Source organism: Delphinus delphis, chromosome 2, assembly GCF_949987515.2.
Source record: "Delphinus delphis chromosome 2, mDelDel1.2, whole genome shotgun sequence".
NCBI classification, from domain to species: domain Eukaryota; kingdom Metazoa; phylum Chordata; class Mammalia; order Artiodactyla; family Delphinidae; genus Delphinus; species Delphinus delphis.
The window spans coordinates 106,253,843-106,273,183 of record NC_082684.1 but is presented as its reverse complement, the minus strand read 5'-3'; the positions used below and the strand labels follow the sequence as shown (position 1 = coordinate 106,273,183).

At 46.3% G+C, this 19,341-nt stretch overlaps 1 long non-coding RNA gene across 4 annotated transcripts in view; it reads left to right on the top strand.

Moving 5' to 3' along the window:
• Window positions 1-19,341, top strand: part of LOC132420724 (uncharacterized) — a 68,150-nt gene that overhangs the window by 8,897 nt on the left and 39,912 nt on the right. For all 4 annotated transcript variants that reach the window (XR_009518420.1, XR_009518419.1, XR_009518422.1 and 1 more), the window contains exon 2: window positions 1,292-1,395. This is a non-coding gene — a long non-coding RNA (uncharacterized lncRNA). The remainder of the gene's footprint in view (window positions 1-1,291; window positions 1,396-19,341) is intronic.

Below are 19,341 nucleotides of genomic sequence, written 5' to 3'. Positions count from 1 at the left end.
TGGTCTTTAGGTATCCTTTATAATAAATTGGTAAATGTAAACCAACATTTCCTGAGTTTTGTGAGCCGTTCTAGCAAATTATGGGACCCGAGGAAGAGGTCATGTAAATCCCCAATTTTTAGCCGCTGAGTCAGAAGTACAATTGTCCCAGATTTGTGATAGGCATCAGTGTTGTGGGACTAAGCCCTTAATCTGTGGGATCTAACGCTACCTCCAGGTAGATAGTGTCAGAATTGAGTTAAACTCAATTCAGTCCTGCTGAATCGGTTGGTGTAGGGAAACAGACTAGAGGTGTAATCGTAGATAACATAACTAACTAGATACAGGATGCTTTTTTCTCCCGAAATTATACCTTGGACTAAGGAGTGCAAGGAGGGGAGAGCTCTCTATTAGGGGCACATTCTCAGTTGCTTATGCCACTTGCCGCTTTCCGTTCAAACTAAAGTAAATGCCTTGGGAATTCCCTGGTGGTCCGGTGCTTAGGACTCCATGCTCTTACTGCCGAGGGCCTGAGTTTGATCCCTGGTCGGGGAACTAAGATCCCACATGCTGCAGCGCAGCCAAATAATAATAATAATAATAATAAAACACCTTAATTTAAAAAAAAAAAAAAAGGCACTCTCGTCCCCTTCCTGTTGCAGTGAAATCTCAAGTTCCACAGACTCCTGCTGGCTCGTCTAACCCTGTACTTGTTTTTCTCATTTCGTATTCTTTTTTTTTTAATGAAATGATCTAATTTTTTTTTTTTTTTTTTTTTTTTTTTTGGCTGCGTTGGGTCTTCGTTGCTGCATGCGGACTTTCTCTAGTTGCGCGGCTAGAGGGGGCTACTCTTCGTTGCGGTGCGAGGACTTATTGCGGTGGCTTCTCTTGTTGTAGCGCGCGGGCTCTAGGCACATGGACTTCAGTAGTTGTGGCTCATGGGCTCTAGAGCGCAGGCTCAACAGTTGTGATGCGTGGGCTTAGTTGCTCTGTGGCATGTGAGATCTTCTCAGACCTGGGCTCGAACCCGTGTCCCCTGTGTCGGCAGGCGGATTCTCAACCATTGCGCCACCAGGGAAGTCCTCATCTCTTACTCTTTTAAAATTCATGCTTAAGTCCTGTGGGAGAGAATAGTTGTAAACAGCTTTAATTAAATTGTACTTATAAAAAACTATTTTCTTCTACTCCACTTTATGCTTTTGGTATTGTTGATCTTTAAAAATTAAATGGTCTTTGATAATGGGGGGGAAAAAGAGAATAGTCCTAACATCTGAAAAAGCTATTAAAATATTCCTCATTTTTCTTTTTCCAGCTACACATCAATCTGAGGCTGGATTTTCTTCATATACCTCAACCAAAACAATATACAGCAGCAGACTAAATGCTGAAGTGGATGTGAGAATCCAGCTACTTCTGGTAAGTCAGATATGAAGAGAGTTGCAAAAATGTAAACAAAGCAACTCTTCTCATTAACTCTTTTATTTTGGAAAATCTTATTTTTAAATTAATACATAAACATGTTTCAAATTTTCTGTCTTAACTTTTAATTCGGTAAATAGGGTTTTGTATAACCTATATAAACAAGAGCTCTTTTGAGTCCTCAACAACTTCTCAGAGTGTGAAGAGGTCCTAAAGCCAAAAAGTTGGAGAATTATCCTAGAGGAAAGCACTTGGAGCTCAACAAAAATGGGGGCCACATTATCCCACACAAGAAATCTAACATTTATACAATAATGCTATATAATGTATAGTCTGTATTAAATTGTCCCAAGATGTCCCAGTAATTCCTTTAAATTTGGGAAGGGGGGATTTCCCTGGTGGCGCAGTGGTTAAGAATCTGCCTGCTAATGCAGGGGACACGGGTTCGAGCACTGGTCCGGGAAGATCTCACATGCCGTGGGGCAACTAAGCCCGTGCAGCACAACTACTGAGCCTGCACTCTAGAGCCTGCAAGCCACAACTACTGAGCCCACGTGCCACAACTGCTGAAGCCTACGTGCCCTAGAGCCCATGCTTCACAACAAGAAGCCACTGCAATGAGAAGCCTGGGCTTTCTCTAGTTGTGGGGGGCTCGCTGCAACTAGAGGAAGCCCGTGCACAGCAACGAAGACTCAACGCAGCCAAAAATGAATAAAATTTTTAAAAAAAAACAGGAATTAAAAAAAAAATTAGGGGAAATTCTAGATTCTGGGATCTAGAATCAAGGCTCAGGCATAGCATGTGGTTGTCATGTCACATTAGCTTTTTTTTTTAATTAATTTATTTTTTATTTGACTGCATCGGGTCTTGGTTGCAGCATGCAGGATCTTCGTTGCGGCATGTGGAATCTTTCATTGCTGCACACGGGCTCAGTAGTTGCCACACGGGCTTAGTTGCCCTGTGCCATATGGGATCTTAGTTCCCCGACCAGGGATCAAACCTGTGTCCCCTGCATTGGAAGACAGATTCTTAACCACTGGACCACCAGGGAAGTCCCCCCTTTTTTAGTTTTCTACTGGATCAATGCAGACTTCTTTATTCTCCCTTACCCCCTTCACTGGTTTAGAAATTATACTTTCTATTTCTGCTCGTTTAGAAATTAAATTCTTAACTTGACTATACAGAGTTTAAAATTCATCATTGTCTTTATCTTTCTTAGAAATATGAGAAACTTAGATGACTTCTGTCCAATTTCTCCTCTCCTATCTTCCATGTTATTATTCCATCATACTTTAGTTCTACTGGGTCTTCTGAGCCCCCTCACTTTTTTTTAAATAGGTTTATCAACATGTTTTCCTGTTTCCTAGCTGAGCAACGTGTCTTACTTTCCACTCCTATGTGCTGAATTCAATTTCCTGTTAACTGAAGGGCATCATTGAATAGGTCTTTGAACAAAGATCTGTGAGTAATTAACTTTCTGTGTCTCAAATTGTTCAATTTTATCCTCATTTCGTAAGCTTTTTACTGAAGTATAATATATACATACGTGTATACAGAAAGTACATAAGTTATTAGTGTACAACTTATTTTTATATAAATTTATTTATTTATTTTTGGCTGTGTTGAGTCTTCGTTGCTGCGTGCGGGCTTTCTCTTAACTGTGGCAAACGGGGGCTGCGCTTCGTTGCAGTGCACAGGCTTCTCACTGCAGTGGCATCTCTTGTTGCGGAGCATGGGCTCTAGGCAGGCGGGCTTCAGTAGCTGTGGCTCGCGGGCTCTAGAGTGCAGGCTCAGTAGTTGTGGCACACGGGTTTAGTTGCCCTGTGGCATGTGGGATCTTCCTGGACCAGGGCTTGAACCCATGTCCCCTGCATTGGCGGGCGGATTCTTAACCACTGCGCCACCAGGGAAGTCCCTAGTGTACGACTTATGAATGTTGATGAAATCACTGCCCAGATCAGGAAATGTAACATCACCAGGACCCCCAAGACCCTCCTTAAACCACCTCCTAGGCACTATGTTTCCCAACTTCCCTTTGCTGTCTTAACTTCTACTAAAATAGACTGGTTTTGCCTATTTTTGTTTTCCTGTAAATGGAATGATATAGTATGTACTCTGTCATGTCTTACTTCTTCTCAACACTGCATTTCTAAAATTCACCCAGGGACTTCCCTGGTGGTGCAGTGACTAAGAATCCGCCTGCCAATGCAGGGGACATGGGTTCGAGCCCTGGTCCAGGAAGATCCCACATGCCGCAGAGCAGCTAAGCCCGTGCGCCACAAATACTGAGCCTACGCTCTAGAGCCCGCGAGCCACAACTACTGAGCCTGTGAGCCACAATTACTGAAGCCTGTGTACCTAGAGCCCGTGCTTCCCAGCAAAGAGAAGCCGCCTCAATGAGAAGCCCGTGCACCACAACGGAGAGTAGCCCCCGCTCACTGCAGCTAGAGAAAGGCCATGCGCAGCAATGAAGACCCAATGCAGCCAAAAATAGATAAAATAAATATATTTTTTAAAAATAAAATAAAGTTTTCAAAAATAAAAATTAAATTAATCCAGGGACTTCGCTGGTGGTCTAGTGGTTAAGAATCCTCCTTCCAATGCAGGGGACATGGGTTCAATCACTGGTCAGGGAACTAAGATCCCACATGCTGCAGGGCAACTAAGCCCTCGCACTCTAGAGCCCGCGCACCACAACTAGAGAGCCCGAGTGCCACAACTACTGAGCCCACGCACTCTGGAGCCCATGCACCACAACTAGAGAGAAGCCCGTGCACTGCAAAAAAGATCCCGCGTGCTGCAACTAAGACCCGATGCAGCCAAATAAATAAATTAGTTAACTAAAAATAAACATATATTTTTTTAAATAAAAAAATCATCTATGTTTTTGCATGTAGCTGTAATTTATTAATTCTTCTGCCATATAAAACTCTATGTTATGAATATTCCACAATTTATGTATCCATTCTACTATTGACAGACATTTGGGTTGTTTCCAGTTTGGGGTTATTATTAACGATGCTTCTATGAAGGTTCTGACACTTGTCTTTTGCTGCACATATGTATGAAATTCTGTTGGATGATACTTAGGAGTGAATTACTGGGTCATAGGCTACATACTTAAGCATTCGGCTTTAACAGACACTGGCAAACAATTTTCTGAGTGTCTGTATTCTTCCAGCAATGTATGAGAGCTTCAGTTTCTTTACATCTTTGCTAACAGTTGGCATTGTCATTCTTTTCAGTTTTAGTCATTCTTGTGGGTGTATAGTGGTTCTCATGGTGGTTTTTTGTTGTTGTTGTTGTTGTTGCTGTTTGTTTTGTTTTTGCGGTACGCGGGCCTCTCACCGCTGTGGCCTCTCCCGTTGCGGAGCACAGGCTCCGGACGTGCAGGCTCAGCGGCCATGGCTCACGGGCCCAGGCGCTCCGCGGCATGTGGGATCTTCCCGGACCAGGGCACGAACCCGTGTCCCCTGCATCGGCAGGCGGACTCTCAACCACTGCACCACCAGGGAAGCCCCTCATGGTGGTTTTAAATTGCCTTTCCCGTGGTCTCTCGGGCACAATTGGTCAGTTCATTAAACTGATAAATAGCATTTCCCTGGAGACTAAAGAAATTGAGCTCCTTTTCGTATACTTGTTGCCCATTTTAATATTCTCTTTTCTGAAGTGCCTGCTTCAAGTTTTTGCTTATTTTTTCCATTGGATTGTCTGCCAGTTTGTGATCTGTAGGAGTTCAATATACATTCTGATATGAGTCCCCTTTTTGGGTATATGTATTGCAAAAGTTTGGTTTTTTCCCATTCAGTGGCTTGCCTTCTCATTCATTTAAAATGTATTTGGAGGGTTTCCCTGGTGGCACAGTGTTTGAGAGTCCGCCTGCCGATGCAGGGGACACGGGTTTGTGCCCCGGTCCGGGAGGATCCCACATGCCGTGGAGCACCTGGGCCCGTGAGCCCTGGCCGCCGAGCCTGCGTGTCCGGAGCCTGTGCTCCGCAACGGGAGAGGCCACAGCAGCGAGAGGCCCGCGTACACACACACACACACACACACACACACACACACACATACAAAATGTATTTTGATGCACAGAAATTCTTAATTTTAATTTAGTCCAACTTATTGACCTTTTATGTTTATGTCTTATTTCCTGTTTGATAAATCTTTTCTTAACCCTATAGTATCTTCTGGAAGTTTTATTGTTTTATCTTTCACTTTTTTTAAAAGATTTATTTATTTATTTATTTGGTTGTGCTGGGTCTTAGTTGCGGCAGATGGGCTCCTTAGTTGTGGCATTTGAACTCATAGTTGTGGCATGCATGTGAGATCTAGTTCCCTGACCAGGGATTGAACCTGGGCCCCCTGCATTGGGAGCGCAGAGTTTTAACCACTATGTCACCAGGGAAGTCCCTGCCTTTCACTTTGATATCTATAATTTTCCTGAAATTGATTTAAAAAAATTTTTTTTTACTTTTGGCTGTGTTGAGTCTTCGTTGCTGCATGCGGGCTTTCTCTAGTTGTGGTGAGCGGGGTCTACTCTTTGTTGCGGCGTGCGGGCTTCTCATTGTGGTGGCTTCTCTTGTTGCAGAGCACAGGCTCTAGGGCTCATGGCTTCAGTAGTTGTGGAATGCAGGCTCAGTAGTTGTGGCACACAGGCTTAGTTGCTCCATGGCATGTGGATCTTCCCAGACCAGGGATCAAGCCCGTGTCCCCTGCATTGGCAGGTGGATTCCCAACCACTGCACCACCAGGGAAGTCCTGAAATTGATTTTTGATGCACCCTATTTCAGATATGTTAAAACGTGAAAAACAGTATGTATCCAAGAATTGATAAAATTCAGTTATTTTTTAACCTCCGTTTTTTTTTTTTTTTTTTTTTTGCTGTACGCGGGCCTCTCACTGTTGTGGCCTCCCCCATTGTGGAGCACAGGCTCCGGACGCGCAGGCTCAGCGGCCATGGCTCACGGGCCCAGCCGCTCCGCAGCATGTGGGATCTTCCCGGACCGGGGCACGAACCCGTGTCCCCTGCATCGGCAGGCGGACTCTCAACCACTGCGCCACCAGGGAAGCCCACCTCCATTTTAAATTTAATACGTAACAGGCATTTTTCTCTACCATTAAATGTTCTTCTACAAGACTTTTTTTTTTTTTTTTGCGGTATGCGGGCCTCTCACTGTTGTGGCCTCTCCCGTTGCGAAGCACAGGCTCCGGACGCGCAGGCTCAGTGGCCATGGCTCACGGGCCCAGCCGCTCCGCGGCATGTGGGATCTTCCCGGACTGGGACGCGAACCCGTGTCCCCTGCATTGGCAGGCGGACTCTCAACCACTGCGCCACCAGGGAAGCCCTACAAGACTTTTTTTTAATAGCTGCCTAATAGTTGTCTAAAAGGAGAGAGCAGGAACTTCCCTGGTGGTCCAGTGGGTAAGACTCCGAGCTCCCAATGCAGGGGGCTGGGGTTCGATCCCTGGTCGGGGAACTAGATCCCGCATGTATGCTGCAACTAAGAGTTCGCATGCTGCAACTAAGAGTTTGCATGCTGCAACTAAGAAGCCCGTGTGCTGCACCTAAGACCCAGCGCAGCCAAAATAAATGAAGAAAAAAAAATAAGGAAACAACAGGCCCCAAATGGATTTGAAACCGTGCAACTCAGACTGGGACTTAAACCCACCTCCTTTTAATTGAGATCACACACCTGGTCTCAGGACTTAATGAAGCTCAGTTTCTTGATGTCTTATGGCAGAAAGAATTCAGTGAGAGACAAAGTGATACGTAAGAAGTGGATTTATTTAGGGAGAAACACACTCCACAGACAGAGTGTGGGCCATCTCAGAAGGTGAGAGGCCCCAAAATATGGCGTGGGTAATTTCATAGGCTAATGAGTGGGAGGATTATTCCAACTATTTTGGGGGGCTGGGGGAAAGGGCGGGGATTTCCAGGAATTGGGCCACCTCCCACTTTTTGGCCTTTTATGGTTAGCGCTGACCTGTCATGGTGCTGGTGGATGTGTTATTTAGCTAATGTATTACAATGAGCATATAATGAGGCCCAAGGTCTACCGGAAGTTAGATCTTCTGCCGTCTTGGATCTAGTTAGTTCTAACCAGTTTTCGTCATGTCTTATGACTATGTCATTCTTTTAAAGGTGCCCTGTCCCCTTCCCTTCTGTTTCAGATTCACTTGTGCTAAACCCCACATCAGCAAATCAAGACTTAGTACCTAACCTATAACACAACATTGTAAATCAACTGTACTTTAAATAAATAAATAAATAAATATTGGCAGTTTCAGCCTCTCCCAGGAATGTGATCTTTAGTCAGCCAATGTGGAGTTACCTGGTCAGCACTAGTGAGGTAATCTGCCTGAAGGACCTGAAACAGGAGGAAAGGAGGCAGGGCACAAGGTTTGAAAGAATGACATAGCCTGAGGACATGACATAAACTGACTAGAACCAAATGGATCCAAGTTGGCGGATAAGTTGACTTTTTCCACTAGACCTTTTTTAAAATAATTAATTAATTTTTGGCTGTGTTGGGTCTTCGTTGATGCATGAGGGCTTTCTTTAGTTGGGGTGGGCAGGGGCTACTCCTTGTTGCCGTGCGCAGGCTTCTCACTGTGGTGGCTTCTCTTATTGCGGAGCACAGGTTCTAGGCGCACGGGCTTCAGTAGTTGTGGCACATGGGCTCAGTAGTTGTGGCTCACGGGCTCTAGAGCGCAGCCTCAGTAGCTGTGGTGCACAGGCTTAGTTGCTCTGCGGCATGTGGGATCTCCCCGTACCAGGGCTCAAACCCTTGTCCCCTGCTTTGGCAGGTGGACTCTTAACCACTGCGCCACCAGGGAAGTCCCTCCACTAGAACTTGAGCCTCAGTATTAGCAAGCTCACATCAGCAAGCTAAATGACACACCTACAGGCGCCATGACAGTTCCAAGACCGACCATAAGTATCAAAAAGTGGGCAGTGGCCCAATTCCTGGAAATCCTGGCCCTTTCCTAAAATAGCTGGAATCCTCCTCCCACTCATTAGCTTATGAAATAACCCACTCCAGTAAAAACTGACAACCCCATACCCTGGTGCCTTTCTCACCTTCTGAGATGGCTGGCCCAGACTCTGTCTGTGGAGTGTGTTTCTCTCTAAATAAATCCACTTCTTACCTATCACTTTGTCTGTCACTGAATTCTCTCTGTGATGAGACATCAAGAACCTGAGCTTCATTAAGTCCTGAAACCAGGTGTGTGATTTCAGTTGGAAGACTGTGGGTTTTGGCTGCGTTTGAGTCCCAGCCGTTTGGGTTCAAGTCTCAATCAGGGTTTTGGCAGGGTTCAAGTCCCGGCCACGTGGGTTCAAGTCCCAGACAGAGGTGCACGGTTTCAGCCCCAGTCTTCCCCAAAAGGAAGGTGACCTTGCCTGAAACAATCCACTCTTAGCTAGAATATCTTCCTTGCCCGGCCTCCTTTTGCCTGTAAAAGTCTTCCCTTTGTACAGCTCCTCGGAGCTCCTTTGTTTGCCAGATGGGAGGCTACCCAAGTCATGAATCGTTGAATAAAGACAAATCTTCAAATTTACTCAGTTGAATTTTGCTTTTTAACATACTCATCATATGCCTCTCCCTGGAGCAGGGGCTCTGGAATCAGACAGGCCTTGGTTAATATCTTGTCTTCATCTCTTACAAGCTGTGTAACTTTTAACAAGTTATTTAAAGACTCTGGGCTTTAGCTTTCATGGGAGGTGCCCAGGTTTTGAACTGAGTTGGTATCATAGTTGAATCTCAATTCCTAATTAATAATTGATTTAGAAGCACTACATCAACTGAAACAGTGGATCAATTAACTCTAGAACAGTCTTATTTATTCATTAAAGTCTCCTAAAGACCTGGGATAGGCCACATCCTGTGAGCCCACAGTTTTATTGGATGTGACTAAGAAAAATAAAATGACGTCAAAATGGATGCCCTTTGGTAGTTGAAAACTAAAGTCAGGGTTGGTGCCATGAAGAAGTGGCAATTGAACCACTTAATCACATTTCTTTATAAGATTATCAGATTATTCTTTATTTGTAGTGGTTATGAGAGGATTCCGCCTTGTTTTTCCTGGTTGCCTTGGGAGAGAGTTGCTTACTTTCTCTGTGGCTCACTTTATCATCTGTAATTGGTAGAGTAAAAGTTTAATACCAGCCTCATGGTGATGTTGTGAGGGTGAGCTGAGGGAGGATGAGACAAGTATTAAGTGATGAGTAATGGCCACCATTATTCACACCCTTGGTGGGGTATAGACCAGTGAGATTTGGGAGCTCACTCCAAAACTAGAGTGTGGAAACTCAAAAGGCTGGAGTGGCCCTCGGGCCCTGTTTATGTGGAGCCGATGGAGACTGCCGAAACTCATAAGAAGTGGCTAGGGACTTCCCTGGTGGCGCAGTGATTGAGAATCCGCCTGCCAATGCAGGGGACATGGATTCGATCCCTGGTTCCCGAGGATCCCACAGGCCGCGGAGCAGCTGAGCCCATGTGCCACAACTACTGAGCCCACGTGCCGCAACTACTGAAGCCCATGTGCTGCAACTACTGAAGCCCACGCGCTGCAACTACTGAAGCCCACAAGCTCTAGGGCCCGCGTGCCAGGACTACTGAGCCCGCGTGCCTAGAGCCGGTGCTCCGCAACAAGAGAAGCCACTGCAATCAGAAGCCCACGCACCGCAACGGAGAGTAGCCCCCCACTCTCCGCAACTAGAGAGAAGACCAGATGCAGCCAAAAAAAAAAAAAAGAAGTGGCTAAAGAGAAAATTTCAATGGGAGTTCCCTGGTGGCCCAATGGTTAGGATTCCAAGCTTTCACTGCTGTGTCCTGGGTTCAATCCCTGGTCTGGGAACTGGGATCCCACAAGCCACGTGGCCAAAAAGTAAAAAAAATTTCAGACATCAGTTTATGCAGGGAGGTGCTGGTAAATATTTTTTATTTGTTTTTAGCGGTACGCGGGCCTCTCACTGTTGTGGCCTCTCCCATTGTGGAGCACAGGCTCCGGACGCGCAGGCTCAGCAGCCATGGCTCACGGGCCTAGCCGCTCCGTGGCATGTGGGATCTTCCCAGACCGGGGCACAAACCCGTGTCCCCTGCATCGGCAGGCGGACTCTCAACCACTGCGCCACCAGGGAAGCCCAACTGGTAAGTGTTTTTAACAACCAGGGTGTGTGTGTGTGTGTGTGTGTGTGTGTTGATTTATAGCATTTCTGTGGTGTAGATACTTCCACCATGGCCAACGTCTAACTACCAACATAATGTCACTGAACACAGAGTTGCATAGTATTTCTACCAGATAGATACAATAACTGTAAATATCCTCAAGAGAAGAAATACTACAGTAAAAAGGAAGTGATGAGTTTTGAGTCTTTTAATATGTTTTATTTAATTGTAAGTTTACATAACTTAATTTTTAAAAGTGGCTATGTTTAATAACTGGCTGACAAAATTCCTGAAAGTTTAACGATTGGTTCTCATGAACCTGTATAAGCTGGCTGCAGCCACCACTGAATTAGCTCACGTGTCCTCATTTGGATCCTGTTATCTTGGACAAATAGCATTCGTGTTTAAGTTCAGGACCTGGCAACCGGACAAGTGCTAAGGGCAGGTTCAACGTACTTCTTAAGGACCGGTACTCGTTCCCCTGGTAACAGTGTCCCTTCCCCCAGGACACAGCCCAAAAGGTGACCTTTTACTTCCCTGGCTCTAAACTGTTTATCATTCTGACCCACCAGCACCTCCCCCAACTTCAGGGCAGACTGTCTCAGGAATGCCTGGGACATGCACGTAGGGCATCATGGCCGGCCACCTGCTGAACCCACGTCAGGTGCTTACAAGGTCAGCCAGATGGCCAGAAGGAGAGCAGAAGGCCTGAGAAGGAGCTGCCGGCTCCTGGGCTCTCAGCCCTATGGCATCTGCGCTGTTGGGCTAGGAATGCCCTTGGCAAATATACCCCATTGGTCCACTGCCCTCCTATGTTTCAAAACCTGGATCCAAACTACCATTTCTCAGTTTAACCTCACTTCTCCCCATTGCTTCTCTACCCCTGCAAATAACAGAGCAATAATGTTGACAAGTACGGGCACTGGGTGCTTGTTCTAGAATTATCCCCCTTAAGCGTCATAACAATCCTATGAAGTAGGTACTATTCTTATCCCAGTTCTGTGAATGAGAAATCCAAGACTTGGGGTGGTGTGCTCATTTGCCCACAGTCATAGGGGAAGGACCTGGTGTTTTTCCTTTCTCCCTCAACTGTCTTCCTTCACGTGGTAGCCTCAGTTCATACATGCTTATTTTGCATTCTTCAACATGTTGCTTCCTCCTAAATGTTCTCAGCCTAGGGACGGTGGTGGAAGCCATGGGTCTGAAAAGATTGCTCAAGGAGAGAGTGCGCTGTGAGGATGGAGAAGAGGAGGGGAGGAGGGAGCGGTGATGAGACCCTGATGGGCATCTACACCCGAGGGCCCCTGAGGAAGAGGAGACCCAGAAGGGCTGTCACAGAAAATGTGAGATAGCCAGGGGATGGACCGCAGTGCGGAAGTTACAGAGTGGATGAGGAAAGGAGCACCGAGAGGTGTCCCCTGGATTTTGCCGTCCAGAGACATCCGTGACCTTGGCAGGGGCCGTTCCTCCATTGCTCTGCTGGATGGTGAGGAGGCTGCAGCAGGGAAAGCAGGAACTCAGCAGGTGGGTTGAGGAAAGGCTGGGAGCTAGTAAAGTGGGTCAGCCGGTGTAGACCTCTCTTTCAAGATGAAGGAAGCAGCCTGCGCGCTGCGTCGACCTGGTGCCTCGGCTTCCGCGCCGGGATACCGGGCTCGGGTTCCCTGGGGGGATGGTGTCGCGGTGCCAGGTGACGGCCTGGAAGACGAGCTGGTTTCTACAGGCACCCGTGATCTTTGCCCTTACTTCTCAGATTGTTCGTTTCTAAGAAGACAAGTTTTCAATTTAAAAAGGAGGAGGGAGCCGTGATGGTTGCTGCCTGGTGGCCTCTTTTTCCTCTGACGAGTGGGAGGCAGAGAGCGAGGGGGTGAATAGTCGGGAGCACTAAGGAGGGTGGTGGAGTTTATGACAACCAGTTTGGGAGAATTGGAGAAGGAGGTTGGCAAGAGGTGAGCTGAAGTAGGAAGTAACACATGTGCAGGGGGACAGTCCCCACAGGAGTCCTTGCCCAGCACCACAGACAGGCTTCTTTGTGAATGCTGGTGTGTCTAGCCCTTAAGCTCATTAAGTTCATTCCCCATCAACTTGCTTACTGCTTTGGCCACCAGGAGGGGACAGTCTCTCCCGATACTAAGGACAGTTCACTGTGACTCCCAGTAAGAACGTCATGAGGGTGTTTCTGGATTTCTTTCCAGAAAGTTTACAAGGAGAAGCCAGTTGTCTGTAACCTGGAAAAGGGCTCTCACCAGACATGGAATCAGCCAGCGCCTTGTTCTTGGACTCCCAGCCTCCAGAACTGTAAGAAGTAAACGTTATCTGTTTCAGCCGCCAGTCTGGGGTAATTTGTTACAGCAGCCTGAGCTGACTGGGACAACATGCATAGTAACCCCATGCGCAGAATGAAGAAGTGAGTCGTTTTGCCCAGAACAGAGCAGGACTTCCAGCTCCAGATCAGTGAATTTTCCACCGTGTCACGGGAGGTACTGCAAGGTGCCGTGTTCTCCCAAAGTCTCCCCTCACTTAATTAAATAGAAAATATGTCCTTGGAACTGGCCTCCCTGGACTCAGCATAGATATAGGAATTCATCAGAAGCATTAGCCCTTTTCCTTTGAACCAGATTTACCTCTTCAGTCATTTAAACCTGAGTTTCATTAGGAGATAATTAGGTTTCCTCTCTGATCAATTGGTGGTGGTTACACAGAAGGCCCACCTGGAAAAGTTCTGTGATCAATTAGCCAGGTCTGCCGGGGGCAAGTCAGAGGGAGAGTTAAGACCTGTGCACTAAATATATGCCCAAGATGGTAAGAAGTGGAATCAGTGATAGACATTAGGATTACCTTTGCAAAAATCTCAGAAAGGAAAGAGATGAAAGATTCTACGGAAGTCTAAGTTTTTCAGTCTCCTGGGTGAATGGTTGAGGGTGGTATGCTTGCCGATTGAGAAAGTTTATGTCTATTTGGGGGAGTCAAGGCAAGGGTGTCCAGAAGGGAGAAGCACAAACAACAGCTCTTGGAGTTTGGACACCCCCATCCCCTCCCCCATACCACTCCCACTCTGCCCCCCACCCCAACCTTGAATTCAGGGTACAGTGAGCAGGGCAGTTACCAAGATTCCTGGGCAAAGTTTCCTCTTGGCACCCAGACCTGAAGAGATCAGAGAGGCCAAGGGTGTGTTGAAATAGCCTGACAGGATGAATGCTGAGTTTGTCTTCCTGGCAGCGGCAGGCACAGGATGTACCAAATACAGCCTGGTCCTTTGCTCTAGATACAGATGAATCTAGATTTTGTGGGGCCTGAAGCTTACACAGTTGGGTTGGCTGGGCAGGGGATTCTTTTTAAGAAAATAATACAAAATTAGGTAGACCCCTTGGAAGGGGCCTATGTGAGTGAGGGATCCTGAAGCTTAAGCTTCAGAAAGGGGTATGTGTGGAGAAGAAAATAAAATAGTATGAGGAGATAAAGCATAAGGAAGGGGAGGCTACTCTGGACTGAAGTAGTCAGGAGAGGTTGACTTCTGAGCCTCAAACCAAATGACAAGGATCTGTGCAAAGAGCATTCTGATCAGAAGGAACAGCAAGTGCAAAGGCCCTGAGGCTGAAACGGTCTTGGAATGCTGGGACCAGGAGAAGATCAGTGTGTCTGGCGTATGGTGAACTAGGGGAGAGGGATGGGTGGTGAGTTCAGAGGAACAGGCAGGGACTGGTTCACATTGGGCCTTGAAGGCCTGGTAAGGACACCATTATTCCAGGATTGGTGGGAGGCTATTGAAAGCTTTTTTTTTTTTCTTCAATATTTATTTATTTGGCTGTGCCGGGTCTTAGTTGTGGCATGCAGGATCTTCATCGCAGCATGCGGAATCTAGTTCCCTGACCAGGGATTGAACCCGGGCCCCCTGCATTGGGAGCACGGAGTCTTAACCACTGGACCACCAGGGAAGTCCCTATTGAAAGCTTTTAAGTGAGGCTAAATATAAAAAGAGCATTCTGGTGGTGTGTGGATAATGGCTTGCAGAAAATTCTAAAGAGGGTAGCCAGTGGAAGGTGGAGGTGTGTCAGCAGGACCTGGTCCTTCCAGGTCTGACAGTCGGGGGGACAGCCACTGGGACAGAGGGGTGGTTCCTCCGGTTTCCTCTGAGGCTCCCTCTGACGAGCCTCTCCCAATTACTGTCACTCACATTGACCCCACAGAGCAGTTTGGGAACAAAAGGGCTGCTCTGTATCTGCACTGCTGGACTTCACGGTCTGGACAGCTTCTGAAGTCCTGGGTCGAACCCATGGGATAGAGACAACCTCAAGGTACCCTTAGCAACCTCCAGGGACCTCAGCAGTGAGCACCCTTGTTTCCAGAACATCTGACAGCCACGTTTGGGGTGGAAGGGAAGGACGCCCCCTGAGCACCCCGCTGCGGTCTGGCTGGGACAGCGGTGGCCATATGCCCTCTCCTCCGCCTCCAGAAGGCTGATCTCCGTGGGAATCTCTGAGGTGCTCCAACCGTAGAAACATGCCACACAGGGGAAGAGGAAGAAGGAATTGTATTGCTGCAGGTGGCTAATGAATAGGTCTGCCCTGGGGCCAGGAGGGAAGGAAATGTGGGGTGGGAAGAGAATCTTCAAGCCAGGGAAGGAGGGGGGCCGTGGGGGCCTGCGGAGCTGAGCATCAGTGAGTATGGCGTGTGCTTGGGAAGCCTTGGCCTCTCGCAGGTTCCTCCCCTCCCCCACTGAATCTGCAGAGACTAAGGGCCTCCCTGGACAAGGCCAGGACAACATCTTTGCATGCCCTGGAATCTAAGACAAGAAACCAGTGACTTCCCTGGTGGTCCAGTGGTTAAGACTCCGCACTTCCACTGCAGGGGGGCACAGGTTCGATCCCTGGTCAGGGAACTAGGATCACGGATGCCCAGCGGCACAGCCAAAAATAAATAAATAAAATAAAATATTTTTAAAAAATGTTATCTTAAAAAAAAAAGACAAGAAGACAATCAATATGGTAGCCTAACTGTTTGGGACTTGGGAATGGGAAGACCCAGGAGGTGAAGAGCTGGTCTCCTGGTGGAGTCTGCTGCTGGAGTGGATTTGGGTTTGATCACCGAGTTTGAGATATCCAAACAAAGGGCTTGGGGCCAGGTCAGAGTGATTCTTAGGGGACCAAGAGGAAAGTGTTTGCCCACAGTTCAAGTAATGAGAGGAGATACAGAGACAGAGAGAGGGAGAGAGGAAGTTAAACTGTAAAAGAGGAGGTAGAAAAACACCTTGATAAACTTGAGAAAATGGTTAATTGGTCATGGGATCCCAGCAGACCTCTCTGAAATGGAACAATAGTTCGGGTGTTGCTGGGGATTCCCAGAAAAAAACCAACCAACCAACCATCAAACAAAGAAACAGTGGAAATAAAGATGCAGACGTGAAGAATGGACTTGAGGACATGGGGCGGGGGAAGGGTAGGTAAGTTGGGATGAAATGAGAGAGTGGCATGGACTTATATACACTACCAATGTAAAATAGATAGCTAGTGGGAAGCAACCGCATAGCACAGGGAGATCAGAACGGTGCTTGGTGACCACCTAGAGGGGTGGGGTAGGGAGGGTGGGAGGGAGAGGCAAGAGGGAGGAGATATGGGGATATATGTATACGTATAGCTGATTCACTTTGTTATACAGCAGAAACTAACACACCATCGTAAAGCAGTTATACTCCAATAAAGATGTTAAGGGCTTCCCTGGTGGCGCAGTGGTTGAGAGTCCGCCTGCCGATGCAGGGGACACGGGTTTGTGCCCCGGTTCGGGAGGATCCCACATGCCGCGGAGCGGCTGGGCCCGTGAGCCATGGCTGCTGAGCCTGCGCGTCCAGAGCCTGTGCTCCACAACAGGAGAGGCACAACAGTGAGAGGCCCGCGTACCGCAAAAAAAAAAAACAAAAAACCTACAACTCAACAACAGAAAAACAAACATCTGATTAAAAAATGGGCAAAGGTGGGACTTCCCTGGTGGCACAGTGGTTAAGAATCCACCTCCCAATGTAGGGGACATGGGTTTGATCCCTGGTCCGGGAAGATCCCACATGCCGTGGAGCAACTAAGCCCATATGCCATAACTACTGTGCCTGTGCTCTAGAGCCCGCAAGCCACAACTACTGAACCCACATGCCAAAACTACTGAAGCCTATGCACCACAGCTACTGAAGCCCTCGCACCTAGAGCCCGTGCTCCACAACAGGAGAAGCCACCACAATGAGAAGCCCAAGCACCGCAATGAAGAGTATCCCCGTGCTCACCACAACTAAAGAAAGCCCACGAGCAGCAACAAAGACCCAACGTAGCCAAAAATAAATTAATTAATTATTTTTTTTTAAAAAGGTTTCAACCACAAAAGAAAGGGGTGGGGGCGCAAACGACTTGAATAGACATTTTTCCAAAGGTAGTATGTAAAAGGCCAGTAAGCACATTAAAAAGTTGATCAACATCTCTAATCACTCGGAAAATACAAATTAATACCACTTAACACACATTAGGATGGCTACTATTAAAAAAAGAAGAAAAAAAAATGTGGGTTTGGATGTAGAGAAATTGGAACTCTTTTTTTTCTTCTTTTGGGTGCACCGCATGGCTTGCAGGATCTTAGCTCCTGACCAGGGATGAACCTGGGCCACAGCAGTGAAAGTGCCAAGCCCTAACCACTGGACTGCCAGGGAATTCCCAGAACTCTTTTTTGTTTATTGAGGTATTAGTTGATGTACAGTATTATATAAGTTTCAGGTGTACAACAGTGATTCACAATTTTTAAAGGTTATATTCCATTTATAGTTATTTCAGAATATTGGCCATAGTCTTGTAGCTTATTTATTTTATACATAGTAGTTTGTGCCTCTTAATTCTCTACCCCTATCTTGCCCCCCACTTCCCATTGGTAAGCACTAGATTATTCTCTATATCTGTGAGTCTGTTTCTTTTTGTTATATTCACTAGTTTGTTTAATTTTTTAGATTACACATATAAATGATATCATATAGTATTTGTCTTTCTCTGACTTATTTCACTTAGCGTAATATCCTATAGGTCCACCCATGTTGTTGCAAATGGCAAATTCTCATTCTTTATGGCTGAGTAATATTCCATCGTATATATATACTACATCTTCTTTATCCATTCATCTGTTGATGGACACCTGGGTTGCTTCCATATCTTGGCAATTGTAAATAGTGCTGCCATGAACATTGGGGTGCATGTACTTTTTCAAATTAGTGTTTTCATTTTTTAGGATATATACCTAGGAATGGAATTGCTGGGTCATATGGTAGTTCTGTTTTTAGTTTTTCGAGAAACCTTCATACTGTTTTCCACAGTGACTATACCAATTTACATTCCCACCAACAGCATATGAGGATTCTCTTTTCTCCACATCCTGATATGGAGATGCCATTCTAACAGGTGTGAGGTGATATCTCATTGTGGTTTTAATTTGCATTTCTCTAATGATTAACGATGCTGAACATCTTTTCATGTGCGTGTTGATCATCTGTATGTCTTCTTTGGAAAAATGTCTATTCAGGTCTTCCACCCGTTTTTCAATCAGGTTGTTTTTTTTTTATGTTGAGTTGTATGAGTTGTTTATATATTTTTGATATTAATCCTTATCAGTCATATCATTTGCAAATATTTTCTCCCATTCTATAGGTTGTCTTTTCAGAAATTGGAACTTTTATGCACTGTTGGTGAGAATGTAAAATGGTACAGGCACTGTTGAAAATAGCATGGCAGTTCCTCAAAAAATAAAAATAGAATTACCATATGACCCAGCAATTCTGCTTCTAGATGGATACCTAAAAGAATTGAAAGCAGTGTTTGAAAGAGATATTTATATACCCATGTTCATGGCAGCATTAATCACAACAGCCAAAAGATGGAAGCAACCCAAGTGTCTACTAATGGGTGAATGGATAAACAAAATGTGGTTATACATACAAGGGAATGTTTTTCAGCCTTTTTTTTTTTTTTTTTTTGGTATGCGGGCCTCTCAGTGTTGTGGCCTCCCCCGTTGCAGAGCACAGGCTCCGGACGCGCAGGCTCAGCGGTCATGACTCACGGGCCCAGCCGCTCCGCGGCATGTGGGATCTTCCCGGACCGGGGCAAGAACCCGTGTCCCCTGCATCGGCAGGCGGACTCTCCACCACTGCACCACCAGGGAAGCCCTATTCAGCCTTAAAAAGAAAGAAAATTCTGACACATGCTACAACATGGATTAACCTTGAGGACATTATGCTAAGTGAAATAAGCCAAACATAATACAGTATGTTTCCACTTATATGGGGTACCTAGCGTAGTCAAATTCATAGACAGGAAATAGAATGGCAGTTGCGGGGGCTGGGGGAATGGAAAGTTATTGTTTAATGGGTACAGAGTTTTGGTTTGGGAAGATGAAAAGAATTCTGGAGATGGATGGTGGTGATGGTTACAAAACAAGGAGGATGTACACCTAGAAATGGTTAAGATGGTAAATTTTATGTTATGTGTATTTTACCACAATTTTTTTAAAAAGTCCCTTCCCACTGCCATTCTGTCCCTGCCACTGGGAATTTCTCACTAGACACATAACTCCTAGGCTGAGGCTCTTGCTATTGTGTTCTGGCCCCTTTTCATTTTCCTGACCTTCTCCCCTGTCTTCTCTCTTTTGGGGGTCCCTTTCCCCAAGTTCTTGTTAACGACCCCTGTAAAGCTGTTTAGCTCCTCATGCGTTTAACCATGCCCTGGCACCTCCCCTTCCTCAACCAAAGTGGCTGATCCAG